Below are 18,112 nucleotides of genomic sequence, written 5' to 3' on the forward strand. Positions count from 1 at the left end.
CATGGCTTGAATGTTTGAAGGGGCGGTGGCGTGGCAGGAGGTAGGAGGCTCCCCAGACCTTGGAGCCCCGCTAGACCTTTCGGCGCCGGTTTGCAGCAGGTAAAACTTACATCTTGGCCTCTGGATATCCCACAACACACCGCACCGCAAGCGTGGTGCACTGATGGGATCCTCTGTCAGACAGGTGCTCTGGGCACCATCTTTGTGTCTTTCAGGCTGTGTGCAGCTCAAGTGGACACACAGTCCCAGCAGTTGGGTCAAGGGAGCGCTTGCTCCCTTAACCTCGGCTAAGAGCCAGGTTTAGGAGGAGGGCAAGGTCGGGCGGGAGCACTGGGATCCACATGGATCCTGGCGTTCCACATGAGCATCCTAGCCCAGGCTAGGATGCTCATGAGAACAGCCTCATTTTATTTAAAAAGCTAGCACATCAAGGAGACAGTCTGACCAAAGGTCTTCTCTCTGACATACTAACATTTTATATGCAGGGAGCATGGGAGACTACTCGAATATGCAACCCCCTCCTCAGCAACAGTCAGAGGTGGCATGTTCAAGAAGAGTTGTTATGTATGTTTCTTCTGCACATTTGAATTGACTCTTGAACATAGTGGCCAACATCAAGAGCAACGAACTGCATGCGGAATGAACAAAGTTGCACTAGCGCAAAAGGATGACTTAGTTGCACTAGAAATTGAGATTTGCATAATTGTGCTGTTGCACTATTGCACAAAAGTTCTTAAAACAAATAAGGTGTTATGTAGTTGTGCAACTGTTGCTTAACTGCAAGTATGCTTGTGGTTGTGCAATACTAATCTGGAATGCAAGCTAACAAGCAGTTAGTGTAACAGCTTTGATCTAGTGCAAAGTCCTTCCAAATGTGATTTGTTGCTCTGGATTTTGGCCAGTAATTCCAGTCCTATTTATTTAATATGCTTCTTTAGATTATTCCCAATAATATAGAAAGATCTCATTGACAGATATTGTTCGAAGGTAACAGGATCCTTCCATTTCCTCAAAGCACCCTGAAACGACATGCTAATTTTGAGCTCCACCACAAAGGAAAATACTGTGATGAATCTGGTCATGTGACAGAATAGCAAATACTTACAGCAGTCAACAGGATAGTGACAAGGAGAGGAGTTTCTCCATCCTATATAACTCCAGATACAATGCAGTTTGAGTAACCTGAAAAAAAAAGGCTCTGTAAGTTCCATCATACAATTTCTTATATAGCTTTTGCAGTTTCACCATGTCATCTTATATCATGGTGAGCTACATCTCGTGCTCTTCTTCAATAAAATGACATGGAACATCATGAGTGATATAATACGTGGCTCATCAAAATCTGAAGTTACAGTATCTTCATGAATGTGATCTTCATATGTAAGGGTCAAACCAGCTTGTTGATGATACACATGGCTTTCTGCTGCAGTTAACCGATGTAGCATTTCACAACTAAACAGGAAAACTGGGACCTGGGACCCATTTCTGAGAAAATTGGTAAGTGGTGTCCTCTCTTTGGCAGATGATGCAGCCCTGGTCTTAGCATATGTTACAGTCCCATAGTGTGGCATTTCTTCCATGACACCCCCCCCCGCCACCTAAGGTTGGTTCAGACATCGAAATTCTGTCCACACAAATAATCCCTGGTGACTCAGGGATGTGGCCACATGGGGAACAGAACATCTGGCTAGTTACAGCTATTGTTTCTCAGGTTTATATGAGTGTAGTGACTGAACAATGTGACCATGCTCATGTGAATCACATGAAGCAATGGCTGTAACTGGAAAAACACTAAATCAGACATAGTTCCTCCATGTTGCCTTGGGCTATCTGTTTGAAAATCCATCCAAAGTCTAAACCAGTCTTGGGAACCTCATCGGGAACACTTGAACACTTCTGCTATTCCCTTTCCAGATCGGCTACCATGCTCCCAGGCTACTTTATAGAGTATACTTCCTCCCTATTCCTACATTCTGCAAACACCATAAGAACATAAAAACAAAAGAACAGCCCTGCTGGATAAGCCCAAGGCCCATCTAGTCCAGCATCCTGTTTCACACAGTGGCCCACCAGATGCAACTGGAAGCCTACAGGCAGGAGTTGAGGGCCTTTTTCACAGCTGCCACACATTGAGTCGACACTTCCAACAAGCTGTCCACCACAACCCCAAGATCCCTCTCCTGGTCAGTCACCAACAGCTCAGGTCCCATCAACGTATACTTAGTTGGGGGTTTTCGTCCCAATGTGCATCACTTTACACTTGCCAATACTGAACCACATTTGCCATTTTGTCGTCCACTCACCCCATTTGGAGAGATCCTTTTAGAACTCCTCACAATCCATTTTGGATTTTACTACCTGAAAGAGTTTGGTATCATCTGTAAATCTGGCCACTTCACTGTTTACCCCTACTTCTAGATCATTTATGAATAAATTAAAAAGCACCAATCCCAGGACAGATCACTGGAGGACCCCACTTCTTACTTCCCTCCATTGTGAAAACTCTCCATTTATACCTGCTCTCTGTTTCCTGTTCTTCAACCAGTTAGTAATCCACACATGTACTTGTCCCCTTATCCCATGACTGCTAGGTTTTCTCAGGAGTCTTTGATAAGGAACCTTGCCAAAATCAAGGCTTTTGGAAGTCCAGATATACTATGTCAACTGGATCACCTTGATCCACACACTTGTTGACACTCTCAAAGAACTCCAAAAGTTTGGTAAGGCAAGATTTACCTTTGCAGAAGCCATGCTGGCTCACTCCCAGCAGGGCCTGTTCTTCTAGGTGCTTTACAATTTTATCCTTGAGGATGCTTTCCATCAATTTGCCTGGAACGGACATTAATCTAACTGGCCTATAATTTCCTGGATCATCCCTTGATCCTTTCTTGAAAACCAGTGTTACATTTGCTAATTTCTGGTACAGAGTCTGATTGCAGGGATAAGTTATATATTTTAGCAAGGAGGTCGGCAACTTCACATTTGAGTTCTTTGAGGACTCTTGGATGAATGCCATCCATTCCTGGCAATTTGCTAGTTTTCAGTTTTTCCAGACAGTTTAGAACATCATCTCTTGTCAACTCTATCTTTTAAAAAAAATTTAATAAGACAATACATAAACATGAATAGTAAAACTGATACATAATAACACCCATTAACCATCCTTCCACATATGTAAATAATTAGATGGAGGAGAATGACTAAAATTATCTTGATTTGTTAACAGAATGAAATCTGACCATATCATGAAAAAATAATTAGAATTTGCTTGACCCGCTCGAAGACGAATAATATGGGTCAATTCAGATATGGCAATATGCCACATAGACTGATATCAAGATGTCAGAGATATGGTTTTATGCTTCCAGTATTATACAATGGATAATCTAGCCACAGTTAACATAAAAACTATAAGATCCTTAGAAAATAATGCCAAATTAGCTCCCAAAAATACATTTAATAGAGCCAATTCTGGTCTCATATCTAACCTCTGTTGTGTAATTTTACCCATTTCTAAAAATACCTCTGTCCCAAAGCAGAAAATACTGGGACAAGAACACCATAGATGGAAGTATGTCACCCTATTTCCACAGCTGTTCCAGCATAGAGAGGACAAACTCTTATTAATGTGGGATAATCTAGAAGGGGTCAAATACCACCTGTGAAAGAGCTTAACAAAGTTCTCTCTAATTGGGAAGAGGTAGAAAACACCGGCTTCTATTTCAGTATTCCATTCCATTGTGAGTCGCTAATAGTTTGCTGTAGGTCATTTTCCCAGGCCAAATTAAGGCCAATTAATGGATCAGATGTTTGCATTATTAGAATCTCGTAAAATCTAGAAATAAATCCCTTAGAAACTTCTGAAGCCTTTAATATTAATTCCTCAAACATAGTCAAATTCCTATTAGCCTGCTTAACTATATCAGGATGTAAAATAAAGGACAGAAACGGAAGAAAATTTAACCAAGAGTAAGGCTTAGTCATAAACTTCTCCCAAATTAGTTCTAAATCAATTGGCTTAACCAAATAATAAAAATTCTTTAATCTGTTTGCAATACCTCCAAAGACACCAAATAATCGAGAGGGTGAGTCTAAAGCTGGAAATTTATTATTACTACAAATGGCTACAAGGGGGAATATGGGAGTGGGGGATTTTATGCCATTTCCCCCAGATCTTAAAAGTGATTCTTAAAAATGGATTTATAACAGATGGACTCTTGGATGGATGCCATCTGGCCCTGGCAATTTGCTATTTTTCAGTTTTTTCAGACAGATTATCTCTTTCACTTCTATCTGACTAAGTTCTTTAGTCTCCATCCCCGAAAAGCCTGGTTCAGGAACAGGTATATGCTCAGTATCATCTGACGTGAAGAAGGACGCAAGGAACTCGTTTAGCTTCTCTACAACCTCCATATCCTGCTTAATAATCCCTTTCATGCCCTCATTGTCCAATGGTCCAACTGCCTCCCTGGCACGTTTCCTGCTTCTTATGTATTTAAAGACATTTTTGTTATTCACTTTGATGCTTTTAGCTAAATGTTCCTCAAACTCTCTTTTCACCTCCTTTATTGTCACCTTGCATTTCTTTTGTCATAGTTTGTGTTCTCCCCCCACCCCTTTATTTAGACAGGCCTTCGAATTTTGGAAGGAAGTCTTCTCCCCTTTTTTACCTGTTAGCCATGCTGGAATACTCCTGGAAATAGTGGTACCTTTCCTCCTTTTGGGCATACAATCTAACTCGGCTTCTAGTATTGTGGTTCTGAGTAAACTCCATGCATTCTGGAGTGAAGTGGTTCTCCTGATTTTCCCTTTCAGTGTTCTTTTCACCATACTCCTCATTTTGGAAAAGTTTCCACTTCTGAAATTTAAAGTGTCTGTATTAGAATTCCTTGGTGATTCTCTCCCCACATGTATGCTGGATTTGATCGCACCATGGTCACTGTTCCCTAAAGGGTCAATGACACTGATATCCTGCACTAGGCCCTGGGTGCCACTCAGGATTAAGTCCAAGGTCGCCATCTCTCTGGTTGGTTCCAAGACCAACTGTTCTAGAGCACAGTCATTCAGCGTATCTAGAAATTTGACCTCTTTGTCATTACCTGACTGTGAATTTACCCAGCCTATGTGTGGGTAATTGAAGTCACCCATTATTACTGCCTTGCCTCTCCTTGACGCCTCCCTGATTTCCTCCTGCAACTCATAATCACTGTCAGCGTTATGATCAAGAGGGCGATAGCATGTCCCCAGTAGCACATTTCCTTTCAGTTTTTGTATTGTCACCCACAGGGTTTCTGTGGAGGACTCCCGTCCTAGGTTTTCTACCTTGTTAGATTCTATGCCTTCTTAAACATACAGTGCTACTCCACCTCCAAGGCGCCCCTCCCTGACCTTTCTATAGAGTTGATATCCAGGGTTAACAGTGTCCCACTGGTTCTCACTGTTCCACTGTGTTTCTGTTATGCCCACTCTATCTATTTCTGTGTTGGCAACCAAGCACTCTGGCTCATCCATCTTGGCTTGGAGGCTTCCAGCATTGGCATATAAGCATCTATATGCTGAATCTCTCACCTGATGTATGCTATCTTTCTTTTGACTCTGTTACCAGCTAGCATAGCCTTCTGCTGTTCTTTATGCGGTACTGCTCTGTCCCCTTCTGTATTATCTGAACCTTTTACACCCTTGAACCTTACGGGATGGTTTTTCCGAACCAGATACTGCCCAGCTCCTGTTGGCTATACCCCAGGTGTCATTTTAAAAGCTGCTCTGCAACCTTTTTGATTTTAAGTGCCAGCAATCTGGTTTCATCTTGGTTCAAGTGCAGCCCATCCCTTTTGTACAGTGCCTAACAAATCTAAACCCCTCCTCATGGCACCAACATCTCATCCACACATTGAAACTCCTCAGCTCTGCCTATCTCACTGAACCTGCGTGTGGAACAGGTAGGATTTCTGAGAATGCTACCTTGGGGGTCCTGGACTTCAATACGCTACCTATCAGCCTAAATTTGGCTTCCAGGACCTCCCAACTACATTTCCTCATATCCTTGGTACCGACGTGCACCACAACAGCTGTCTCCTCCCCAGCAGAGCCTATCTAGATGCTGCATGATGGCCCCAACCTTCGCACCAGGCAGGCAAGTCACAGTGTGGTCAACATGTGGGTCACAAACCCATCTCTCTGTACCTTTAATTATTGAATTGCCCACTACAAGGAGGCCCCCACCCCCCAGAGGAGTATCCCCTGTGCGAGAGGATATGGGCTCATCTTCCATGGAAAGGGGTCCCTTCTAAAGGAGCATTTCCCTCTTCCTCAGACCGATGTCCTCCTTGCCCAAGACCTTCATTCTCCCTGACAACAGAGGAGCTATCAGCCCTGGAGTGGGATGCCTCTACCACATCCCTCTACAATTTCTCCCTGGCATCTCCAAACCTGCTTGCCATGTATCATTTCACCAATATAGTACAAAACAGTGTTGCAGGAGTCAAGGGAATTACCATCCAATCTCCAGCATTACTGCAACCCTCATTGTAGAAATCCCTACCCTGACTATTAATAAAATAAGGTATTTAACATATTTATATACTGCACTTCAACTGCATTGCCAGAGCAGTTTACAACAATATCATAAAAACCACAATAAAAAGCACAAAATAAACAATTGCAGGAATTAAAACAGCAGTAAAACTAGCAGCTAAAATGTTTGACATCTGAAAAGCACCAGTCCTTTGAATTGTACTCGAATGAGGGCTTTGAATGAGGGCTCTGGCACTCATTCGGCCTCTGTGCATGTGTGGAGGCCATTTGTGTAGTCAGCATGATGTTGCTGACCATGCAAATTGCCTCTGTGCATGCGCAGGGGTCACATGAGTGCTTGAGTCAAGGCACTGCTGTGCGGGATGCTCGGTGGAGTGCCTCTGCTCGTGCCAGCTTGCAGGTGCCAGATCCAGTGAAGTTCTTTGTTCTTTTGACACAGCTGAGAGTCACCCAGTCCCACACCCAGTCCCAGTTAGTAATATGACATCTGTATTTTGAACTATTTGCTAGGGATTTGCATTAAAGATACTTTATGTCTAATTCTGAGTTTGGAACAGAACACAAAATCCTTGGAACATCCCATCAGAAGAACCAGTTGAGTCAGTTGTTGCGATGGAATGACCCTGTTTCAACTCAGAATGTTCCAAGCACCATTTTGGACTCCAAAATGGCTCACTTCTGGCCTCTGCACAAGCGCAGCAGCCATTTGCCTAGTGGTGCTGACTAGGCAAATGGCTGCTGCATGTGCACAGAGACCAGAAGAGTCCAAAATGGCACTCAGAACATTCTGAATCAAAACGGGGTAATTCTGTTCTGAGTTTGGAACAGTCCTTTCATTTGAAAGGTGTTCTGTTCTGAACTTGGAACACTTGGAATGGCCTGGTTTGCGGTCAGCACATGCCAAATGCAAACCGTTCTGCACATCCCTGCTAATTGCATTTTCTTCAAAGGCAGCTCCACATACATCCCATTACTGTGGCCAATCCTGGTAATTAACAGAGTTTGGACAACCAGGAAGTTGTCTTGGAAGTTATCAGAGCCAGTGGACAAGCTGTCTCTCTCCAGGACAGGCCACAGCTGGCACACCAGCCTCCGCTTGAGCAAGGCATTCTGTGCTACAGAGGTTACTTGGGCCTCTAATGACCAAGTTGGATCCAGGAGCCACCAAACTATGAAACCTATCCTTTAGGGGGAGCTTAATCTCATAATCCTGATCAAGTGAACCATTCACTCAAAGAACCTCCATCTTGTTGAGATTGACCCTCAGATAATTGGTTCTCATTACTGTCTCTAGACATTAGGGCTGTTTCATAGCAGGGAATAGGGTAGGAGAAGCCTCTGACCAGTGGCAGATGGTGAAGGTGGCGCTGGTGGTGGTCATAGCAGTGAGAGGTACCTTTAAAATTAAATTAGAAAGTGTTCACCAGAGGTACCGCCAACATCTGCAAGCTGCCGCAAGCAGTATGCTCTGCATAGCATCCCATGCGGTGGTGCAGTGGCTCTGGCACTCATTCGGCCTCTGTGCATGTGTGGAGGCCATTTGTGTAGTCAGCATGATGTTGCCGACCATGCAAATTGCCTCTGTGCATGCGCATGGGTCACATGAGTGCTGGAGTCAAGGCACTGCTGTGCGGGATGCTCGGTGGAGCGCCTCTGCTCGTGTCAGCTTGCAGGTGCCAGCAGTACCTCTGGTGAACTCTTCCAAATTTAATTTTAAAGGTACCTCTCACCACCCACAGTGCTGCCCTCACTGGCTGCCACTGCCTCCAACCCAAATACAAGAGTCATGAACACTCCCGATTGGCCATCGTGAGAATTCTATGTGCAATTCTACATGCAAGAACAAAGCTAGTCTCCTTCGTTCAGACTGGGAGATTGATTGCTGACCCCCACCTCTTCTGCCCAGCCAGAAGATCAGATTTGCTCTGCTCTACTCTTGCTCGGCTGCCTTAGGAACAGAGGGAGCTGCCATATACTGCGTCATTGGTCCAGCTAGCTCATTATTCTCTCTCAGCCTTATCTTGGAGATGCCAGGGATACAAAGCCAGAATTACACAACACAGGCAGAATCCCCAATTCCAGTCGAATCAGAGACGTTTCTACCAAAGCATAGAAGGAGAAACTGCAAGAAACCTAGAAACACCAAATAAAGAAGAAACAGTGCAATTCTGGGGGAAATTATGGGACAATCCAATAGATTATAATAAAAAAGCAGACTGGGTGAAAGAGGTCGAAAAATGTGACCAACAAATGCAAGATCTAATAATAACACCAGAATTAATAAGTGAAAGAGCAAAGAAAATTAAAAATTGGACTGTGCCAGGCGATGATGAACTGCATGGCTTTTGGCTTAAACACCTAACAAGCCTTCATAAACAACTATCAAAATATTTCAATCACATTTTGCAAGGAGGTGATATTGAACAATGGCTAACAACTGGGAAAACTCATCTCATAATGAAAGACACAGCAAAAGGTGTAGTTCCAAGTAATTATAGACCGATAACTTGCCAGCCAACCATGTTCAAATTATTAACTGGAATAATAGCAGATGAAGTGATGCAACACTTATTAACTAACAAACAGCTTCCAGTTGAACAGAAAGGAAATTGACCGAACACCAGAGGCACAAAAGACCAGCTGCTAATTGACAAAATGATTTTAGAAAATTGCAAGAGAAGAAAAACAAGTCTAAGTGTTGCATGGATTGACTACAAGAAAGCCTTTGACTCATTGCCTCACACATGGATACTAAAATGTTTAGAAACAACTGGTGTCAGCAAAAACATTCAGATATTTATTTATTTTAAAGCAATGAGCATGTGGAGTACACAGTTAACAATCAATGGTGAGACACTTGGACAGGTTAGCATTAGAAGAGGTATTTTCCAAGGGGACTCACTATCCCCTCTGTTGTTTGTAATCGCCATGACCCCACTTTCACAAATACTAAGCAAAACAGGCCTCGGATACCAAACATCTAAAACATCAAGTAAATAAACCATCTGCTTTACATGGACGATCTGAAGTTGTATGGAAAGTCCCAGTCAGAAATGGAATCATTGCTAAACACTGTCCATATATTCAGTAGTGATATAGCAATGGAGTTTGGACTAGACAAGTGTGCTGCATTAATAATGAAGAGAGGAAAAATAACAAAAACAGAAGGAATAGAACTGCCCAATGGAAGCAAGATCAAGAACCTGGAAGAGAAAGAACATTACAAATACCTGGGCATTCTCCAGGCTGATAACATCGCACACACTGAAATTAAAAGAAAAATTGGAAGTGAATACATCAGGAGAGTTAGAAAAATCCTAAAGTCCAAACTCAATGGCGGGAACACCATAAAAGCCATAAACACCTGGGCTATACATGTTATCAGATACACTGCAGGAATAACAGACTGGACCCAGGCTGAGCTAGAGATCATAAGACCAGGAAAATAATGACCATCAATCATGCTCTGCACCCCTGCAGTGATGTAGATAGGCTATACCTCCCTCACAGCTCAGGTGGAAGAGGAATGCTGCAAGTCCATCAAACAGTAGAGGAGGAGAAAAGAGGCCTTGAAGATGCACTTAAAATGGTCAATAATGAGAAACTATTCAACACCAATGAAACAAAGCAGGCCTACAAGGAAGAAAAAGTTAAGAACCGAGCAGAAAAATTGAAAAAATAAGACACTGCATGGTCAATATTTGCACAATATAAGTGGAAAATCAGACATCACCAAGACCTGGCAATGGCTTAAGAATGGCAACTGGAAGAAAGAAACAGAGGGTTTAATACTGGCTGCACAAGAACAGGCACTAAGAACAAATGCAATAAGAGCAAAAGTCGAAAAATCCACCACAAACAGCAAGTGCCGCCTTTGTAAAGAAGCAGATGAAACAGTGGACCACCTAAGCAGCTGTTGTAAAAAGATCGAACAGACTGACTACAAACAAAGGCATGACAAGGTAGCAGGGACGATACACTGGAACATCTGCAAAAAATACAAGCTACCTGTAGCCAAAAATTGGTGGGAACCATAAAATTGAAAAAGTTGTAGAAAATGAAGATGCAAAAATATTACGGAACTCCCGACTACAAATACAATACACCAGATATAACTGTAATTGAGAAGAAAGAAAGAAAGTTGAAATAATCGACATAGCAATACCAGGGGATAGCAGAATAGAAGAAAAAGGAATAGAAAAAACAAAACAAAAAACAAAATACAATGATCTACAAATTGAAATTGAAAGGCTGTGGCAGAAAAAGACCAAAGTAATCCCAGTGGTAATTGGCACCCTAGGTGCAATTCCAAAAGAACTTGAAGAGCACCTCAACACCATTGGGGCCACAGAAATCACCATCAGCCAATTACAAAAAGCAACTTTACTGGCAACAGCCTATATTCTGCGACGATATCTATAATAACAGCAACAACATTGATAATAAAATTCTGGTATCCCAGGTCCTTGGGAAGGACTTGATGTCTGGATAAAACAAACCAGTCAATAACACCTGTCTGACTGTGTAAACAAGAAATCATCATCATCATCATCATCATCCTAGAGCAGCTCCATCCCCTAAGGGAAATATCTTACGGTGCTCACACATGTAGTCTTCCATTCATATGCAACTAGGGTGGATCCTGCTTAGATAAGGGGACAAGTCATGCTTGCTACCACAAGACCAGCTCTCCTCCCTTGGAGCTGTGGCCTTCCTCCATGATTGCCTGATTAGCTGCACCCGTGTGCATTAATTACCATCAGCCAAGTCTCAGAGTCTCTTGTGAGAGGCGATGCTCTGGGTTTCTGGAGCTTATAAGGAAGGAGAGCGCACCAGAAGCTCATCCAGCAGTGAGGCTGACAGTAGGTGGCCAGCCTGTAGGTGACTGGTCTCTAGGTGGCCGCCAAAGCTGGCCACCAAAAGGGTCTGGCCTTTGATGCCAGGCCTTAGGTGTGGGACTGAGGAGTGGGGCAGAGTATATTCTTTTATGGATGTTTTAGAAGCTGAAGCTGTTGTTTAGATATCTTGTTTCTGTTGTTTGAGTCTTAGGAGAGATTAGTCTACCATATGTCTAGGCTTGTCTGGAGATGGGGAGACAGGGGCACATGTCCACTGATTATGGGGAGGCTATTCTATTTGTGGTGGTGAATAGTAGAAGTAAGATGGCAGGTCAGCAGGCCATTACAGGGGAGGGGGGAATAAAAAATCTAATAGCTGTTTCTCCTTCTGGCTGTACTGCCAACTCTTTGATCTCGGGAAGCAGTGCCAACAACCCACAGAGCCTCACCTTGCTCCTTTGTAATGCCAGGTCAGTCCAATATAAACCACAAATCATCCATAATCTGATTATGGATGAGGGGGGCAACTTGGTAGGTATGTATCACAGAGACTTGGTTGGGGGAGGCTGGTGGCCCAGTCTGGTCCCAGGTTCTCCCTCCAGAATACTCTGTTGAGGAGCAGGTGAGAGGACATGAGCGAGGTGGTGGAATAGCTGTGGTCTTCAAGAATAACATCACCCTTACCAGGATCCTTGTCAAAGTGTCTGACCAAATTGAATGTGTGTACAGTAGTCCCTTGCCAACCACGAGGGTTCCGTTCCTGGAAACCGAATTTGTGATAGGCGAGACATAGACTTTAATGGGAAACAGGGGATTAGGGGAATTGCGAGAGTGAAAGTGCCCCAAAATACCAAAAAAAGTGAAAAAATCCCCCTGACCCCTGGAAATGTCCCCAGACCCCTGGAAATGACCCCTGACCTCCAGAAATGACCCCTGACCCTCAGAAGCTCCCCATGACCCCAGAAATTGACCTCAAAACTGCCCAAAATTAAAAAATAATGGCACCAAACCACAAATATTTGGGTTGTGGTTGGTGAGGGTGGTGACAATTTTCCAATTACAGATACTCAAATACAAAAACTGGCAAAAAACACAACTGGCAAGGGACGACTGTACTTGTGGACCAGGGAGAGACTGGGACTTTTGTTGGTGTACTGATCATCCTGCTGCCCAACAGAGTCCCTAACTGACATTGAGTCTCCCAGGCTTATGGTGGTGGGGAACTTCAATGTTCATTTCGAGACCAATTTGTCTGCTGTGGCTCAGGAGTTTATAGTGGCCATGACAACTATTGGCCTATCCCAGGCAGCCTCAGGACTGATGCACGTTGCTGGCCACATGCTTGATCTGGTATTTTACTAGGGATGTGCACGGAAACACGGAGGCGCGGTCCGGCACTGGGGGGTATGGAGCTTTAAGGGGGGGTAGTACTTACCCCTCCCGCCGCTTTCCCACCTCTGGCGCTCGACTTTATTGCAAGGTTTTTGGGGCGGCAGCGTTCCTCCCTGCTGCCCCTGCCTCCGTCATTGCCCGGCAAAACAGGAAAGGGGCGCATGTGTACACTCAACTTGCTGTTTTTCCGGGCAATTACGGGGGCAGGGGCGGCAGGGAGGAACTCTGCTGCCTCAAAAACTTTGCAATAAAGTCTAGCGCCAGAGGGTGGAAAGCGGCAGGAGGCGTAAGTACTACCCCCCGCCGTTAAAGCTCCATACCCCACCCCTGCCAGACCGGCCCCAATCCGGACCAGTTCAGAGGCCTCTACCACGGCCCCGGACCGGTCCAGTGCACATCCCTATATTTTACTCTGATCAGGGTGGTGTTCCATGGGTGGGGACTCCTGTGATTTCCCCATTGTCATGGATGGACCACCATCTGGTAAACGGGACTCACAATCCCATTCCACCTCCGCAGGGGTGAGAGGTCTATTAAGATGGTCCTCCCAAGAAGCTTATTGGATCCAATAAGATTCCAAGAAGCCTTGGATGGATTTAGTGTTTTCTCTGCCAGTGATCCTGTTGAGTCTCTGGGGGAGAACTGGAACAACAAACTCACCAGAGCAGTAGACATGATTGCTCCTAAGCGTCCTCTCTTGCCCACTTCAGAATTGGCTCCTTGGTATACAGAAGAATTATGGGAGCTAAAGTGTCAAGGTAGACAACTGTAGCGCACTTGGAGGAAGACTCGACCCAGATCTGACAGATTACAACAGAGTACATTTGAAGATCTATGCTCAGGCAATATGTGTGGCAAAGAAGAAATTATTTTCTGCCCATATTGCATCTGCAAACTCTCATCCAGTGGAGCTGTTTAGAGTTATGAGAAGGCTAGTTCATGCCCTTCCTCCCTTGAATCAGAATTTGGAACCCTCAATTACCCATTGTGATGTTTTAAATGAGTAATTTGTGGATAAAATCTCTCTTATTTGGGTCAACTCAGACCGCACAATTCTTGCAGAGTCTAATGCAGAGGTGTCCAGTAACTCCTATTATGTGTTTTTTTGGGATCAGTTTCAGTATGAATCCTGATGATGTGCATAAGCTGCTTGGAATGGTGTGGCCCACCACCTGTTCTCTTGACCCTTGTCCGACATGGCTTATACTATCTGACAGGGGGGTTGTTGTAAAAAGCCTGGTAGATATTATAAATGCTCCTCTAAGGGAGGGCAGGATGCCTTCCTGTCTTAACGAGTCAATCATTAGACCTTTTCTGAAGAAGCCTATATTGGATCCTTCAGGTTTAAGCAACTATAGGCCTGTCTCCAACCTTTCATGGTTGGGCAAAGTAATTGAGACGGTGATGGCCTCCTAGCTCCAAACAATCTTGGAGGAAACTGATTTTCTAGACCCATTTCAAACTGGTTTACAGGTGGGCTATGGGATGGAGACTACCTTGGTCAGCCTGATGGTCCTGATGGATGATCTCTAATGGAGAATTGAAAGGGGGAATGTGGTCTTTTTGGATCTCTTGGCGGCTTTCAATACTATCAACCATAGCATCCTTCTGGACCATCTGAGGGGGGTTGTGAGCGGGAGGTACTGCTTTGCAGTGGTTCTGCTCCTACCTCTTGGGGCAAATTCCAGATGGTGTCCTTTGGAGACTGTTGTTCTTCAAAATGTGAAATTTTATAGGGCATTCCCCCAGGGCTCCATACTGTCTCCAAAGCTCTTTAACAACTGCATGAAACCACTGAGAGAGATGCTCAGAAGATTTGGTGCAGGGTGTTATCAGTATGCTGATGGCACCCAAATCAATTTCTCCATGTCAGCATCATCAGGATAAGGTATAACCTCCCTAAATAACCTTCCACTGTGATCAGCTGGATGGACAAACTGAGACCGAATCCAGATAAGATGGAGGTACCTATTGTGTAGGGTTGGAACTCAGAAGATGATTTTGATCTGCAGGTGATTTTGATCTGAATGGGGTCACACTTTCCCAGAAGGAATAGGTCTAGGGAGTGCTTCAGGATCCAAACCTCTCCCTGGTGTCTCAAGTTGAGGCAGTGGCCAGAGGTGCTTTCTATCCGCTTCGGCTGATATGCCAGCTGTGTTTCTTGAGATAAACAACCTCAGAATATTGGTGCATATGCTTGTAACCTATAGATATGACTACAGCAGTGCACTTTATGTTGGGCTGCCTTTGTACGTGGTCTGGAAACTGCAGTTGTTACAGAATGTGGTAGCCAGGTTTGTCTCTGGGTCATCTTGGAGAGCCCATATTACACCTATATTAAAAGAACTATGGGCTAGCAATACTTTCCCAGGCAAAATACAAGATGCTGGTTATAACCTATAAAGCCTGAAACAGCTTAGGCCCATGGTATTTAAGAAAACATCTTCATTATGAGCCCTGCTGCCCATTAAGATCATCCAGAGAGGTTCATCTGCAGTTGCCACCAGCTCGTCTGGTAGCTACATAGGAATGGGCCTTCTGTATCACCTCCCCGAGACTCTGGAATGTGCTCCCTGCTGAAATAAGAGCCTCTCCATCTCTGACAACTTTTAGAAAATCTCTAAAGACACATTTATTCACCCAAGCATTTAAACTAGACTTGCTTTAAATTGTTTTAAACTTTTAATTTATGTTTTCATTTGTTTTATGTTGCTGTAAACCACCCACAGACGGACGTTTGGGGTGGTGTACAAATAAACTAGCTGACCTGCCGCAGAGCATCTGTACCCCTAGTACTCCCTGTCTCTCCTCTCTCCCTTCAGCCCCAGTCTGTTCTCCTCCTCCCAGTCTGCTTTCCCTTCCCTCCCCATCCGCTGGCCTGGCCGGCACCCAGCCAGGGGAGCAGCAAAGTTGGAGTGGGCCCAGAGACAAGATTTTAAAATGGCACACCCCCCCCAAAGTCCAGGGCCTCCGCACACCCCAGGCCCTCAAGGATTAAGTCTGATATTTCAAAATAAGTATGCTGCCTAGAAATACATTTCACTGAATACACACACAAACTTCACAATATATAGTGATATACATTGAGTACTAAAATATTTGTGCTACTTTTAATTCCTAGAACACACTAGAAACACTAATTATTAAAATAGGACCCTCGCTGCAGATTAGCAAAGGAGACTTTCAACCATGCAGTGTGAGCCTATGTATGTTTTCTCAGAATTCTGAACAAATTCAGTAAAGTTTGATTGCAGGAAATTTTTCACAGGAGGCTTTTAAAGCCCTTTAACACACATCTCCTCTGGAATGGAGGTGCTGCATTCACATGCTGGCCAGATTTACCCTGAAGTCCTTGCAAGTTATTGGCGAGCAGTTCACACACAAGAAAAATAAAATAAAAGCACAACACGTGCTTCACAGTTCTCACACAGACCTTCTGGGTTGCAAAACAACTTGAACATAAGTGCATTTATAAATGAATGAATGAATGAATGAATAAAATCAATATAATATTGTTTGTTCCAGAAGTTTTTATAATTTTTTTGCCATGAAACAAGCCACTTATAGGACTTTTTAGATAGTTTTTTAAGCCAGCAAATTTTCCAAGCTGTTTTAAATTAAATATTCAGAGACTTCTCAGTCTCTCCCCCACCCACATATCAAAGCCCTATGGCAAGCAGATCCCTATATATCCGGGGGGGGGGGGGGGCGGGTTTGACCACAAAAAGGAGTTCATATTCTACCTGGCAAATGCTGGGCTGGGCAGAGGGTCTGCTGCAGAGAGCTGTGTGGGCCACTCTGCCTGCTTGCTTGCCTGCCTCCTTCCTTCCTTCCTTGCTTGGGGCCTCCCTGCAAGCCTACTCCAGTTCAGGCTTCACGGAGGCCTACACAGAGGCCTCCCTGTAAGCCCCGCCCACCCGCTGATCAGCTGAGAGGCAGGGATCAAAGGAGCTCTTTGCAGCTTGCCTGCTGCTTCGATTGGGTGGCCAGGAGGACAAGCAGGAGAGAAGGCAAACAGAGCAAGTGGCTGAGGGGCCTTGGGGCTGGGCAGGGGGCAATGGGGAGTCATGTGAGGTGTCTCTGGGGGGGCCCCAAGGCAGTGGGGCCCCCAGACAATTGTCTCTCCTTGCCTAATGGTAGTTCTGCCCATGCACCCAGCGCTTTCCCTTGTTGCCGGCTGGCAAAGTGGCGGCGCTTTCCCTCGCCACCTGGCAGCGGGCACTTTCCCTTGCCACTGGCCAGCCCAGCAGGTGCTTTCTCTCACCACTGCCTGGCCAGCCTGGTGGTGGCGCTTTCCCTCGCTGCTGGCTGGCCTGGCAGGCACTTCCCCTTGCCGTTGGCTGGCCCAGAGGTGGTGCTTTCCCTCGCTGCCTTGTGGCACTGCTTTCCCTTGCTGCCAGCGGCTGGAGGCAGCATACTCGTGGCTGTCTGGCAGCTGCTCGCAAACTCTCACGAGAGCTGCCACTCATGGGATTAGCCACGGGTATGCCTTAGAGAATTAAATACATAGATGAATGAAGAAATTAAGATAAGCGGAAAGGAAAATGTTCTTTTGCAAGCAAGGTACAGAGGCGGGAGGCACAAGGAGTGCTTCCCCTCCACCCTCACTCTGGAGCTGGGTTCTAGCCCATCCCCAGATGACCTCTCCCAGCTTGCTTCTTTGTTTTGTGAGTTGGGATAGCTAAGCCACAGGGGACATTTTAGTCTTTACTACACAATGGAGTGACAATGGAGCAGGTATTACCAGCTTTACCATTCCCCAGCTTGTATTTTTTCCACATTTATTAACAAGTTCACCTTGACATGACTGCTTTAGCAGAGTATGGCAAACATTAGCACTACATACAGCACAGTAAAAATAACAGTGCAAATAATGAGCCATGCCTAGTTCTAGTAGAAAGTGTATACTTTAGAATATTTCCATTATTTAATCTTGCCTTCTTGTGAGGGAGATTATAATGCATTTCACGCTGGAAACTGATGCTGCCACCCAGGCAAAATGACTCAAACTGGACTTTATCACTCTTTTCTGTGGAGGAAGTAATTACCATCATGTCATGGTTGTTCTATTCACACTGAAGTGTGACTCAGCTAATTATTACTATTCTCCAGCCTCATATCTCTTCAGTCAGTTACTTGGACTAACCGACATCATTGATTTGATAAGTGCTCTGCTGGATCAGGGCCTAAGTACATGAGTAACTGTAAGGGCATCGTTTTACAAGCTCCTAGTGACTTCAGTGGACATTGAGTCAGGCCCATTGATCTCCATGAAGCTACATATGTGCTCGAATTTATGCACATGCTTAAGTGTTTTGTTGGCTTGAGGCCATGATATCTGCTTACTG

General features: G+C 44.7%; 1 long non-coding RNA gene across 1 annotated transcript in view; it reads right to left on the reverse strand.

Annotated features, from left to right (window-relative positions):
* Nucleotides 1–16,613, reverse strand: part of LOC128351826 (uncharacterized) — a 59,063-nt gene extending 42,450 nt beyond the window's left edge. The window contains exons 1-2 of the long non-coding RNA XR_008320064.1: nt 16,508–16,613; nt 1,106–1,182 (exon numbers count right to left, since the gene is read on the reverse strand). This is a non-coding gene — a long non-coding RNA (uncharacterized LOC128351826). The remainder of the gene's footprint in view (nt 1–1,105; nt 1,183–16,507) is intronic.
* Between the last annotated feature and the right edge of the window lie 1,499 nt (nt 16,614–18,112).

Source organism: Hemicordylus capensis, chromosome 3, assembly GCF_027244095.1.
Source record: "Hemicordylus capensis ecotype Gifberg chromosome 3, rHemCap1.1.pri, whole genome shotgun sequence".
Classification (NCBI taxonomy): domain Eukaryota; kingdom Metazoa; phylum Chordata; class Lepidosauria; order Squamata; family Cordylidae; genus Hemicordylus; species Hemicordylus capensis.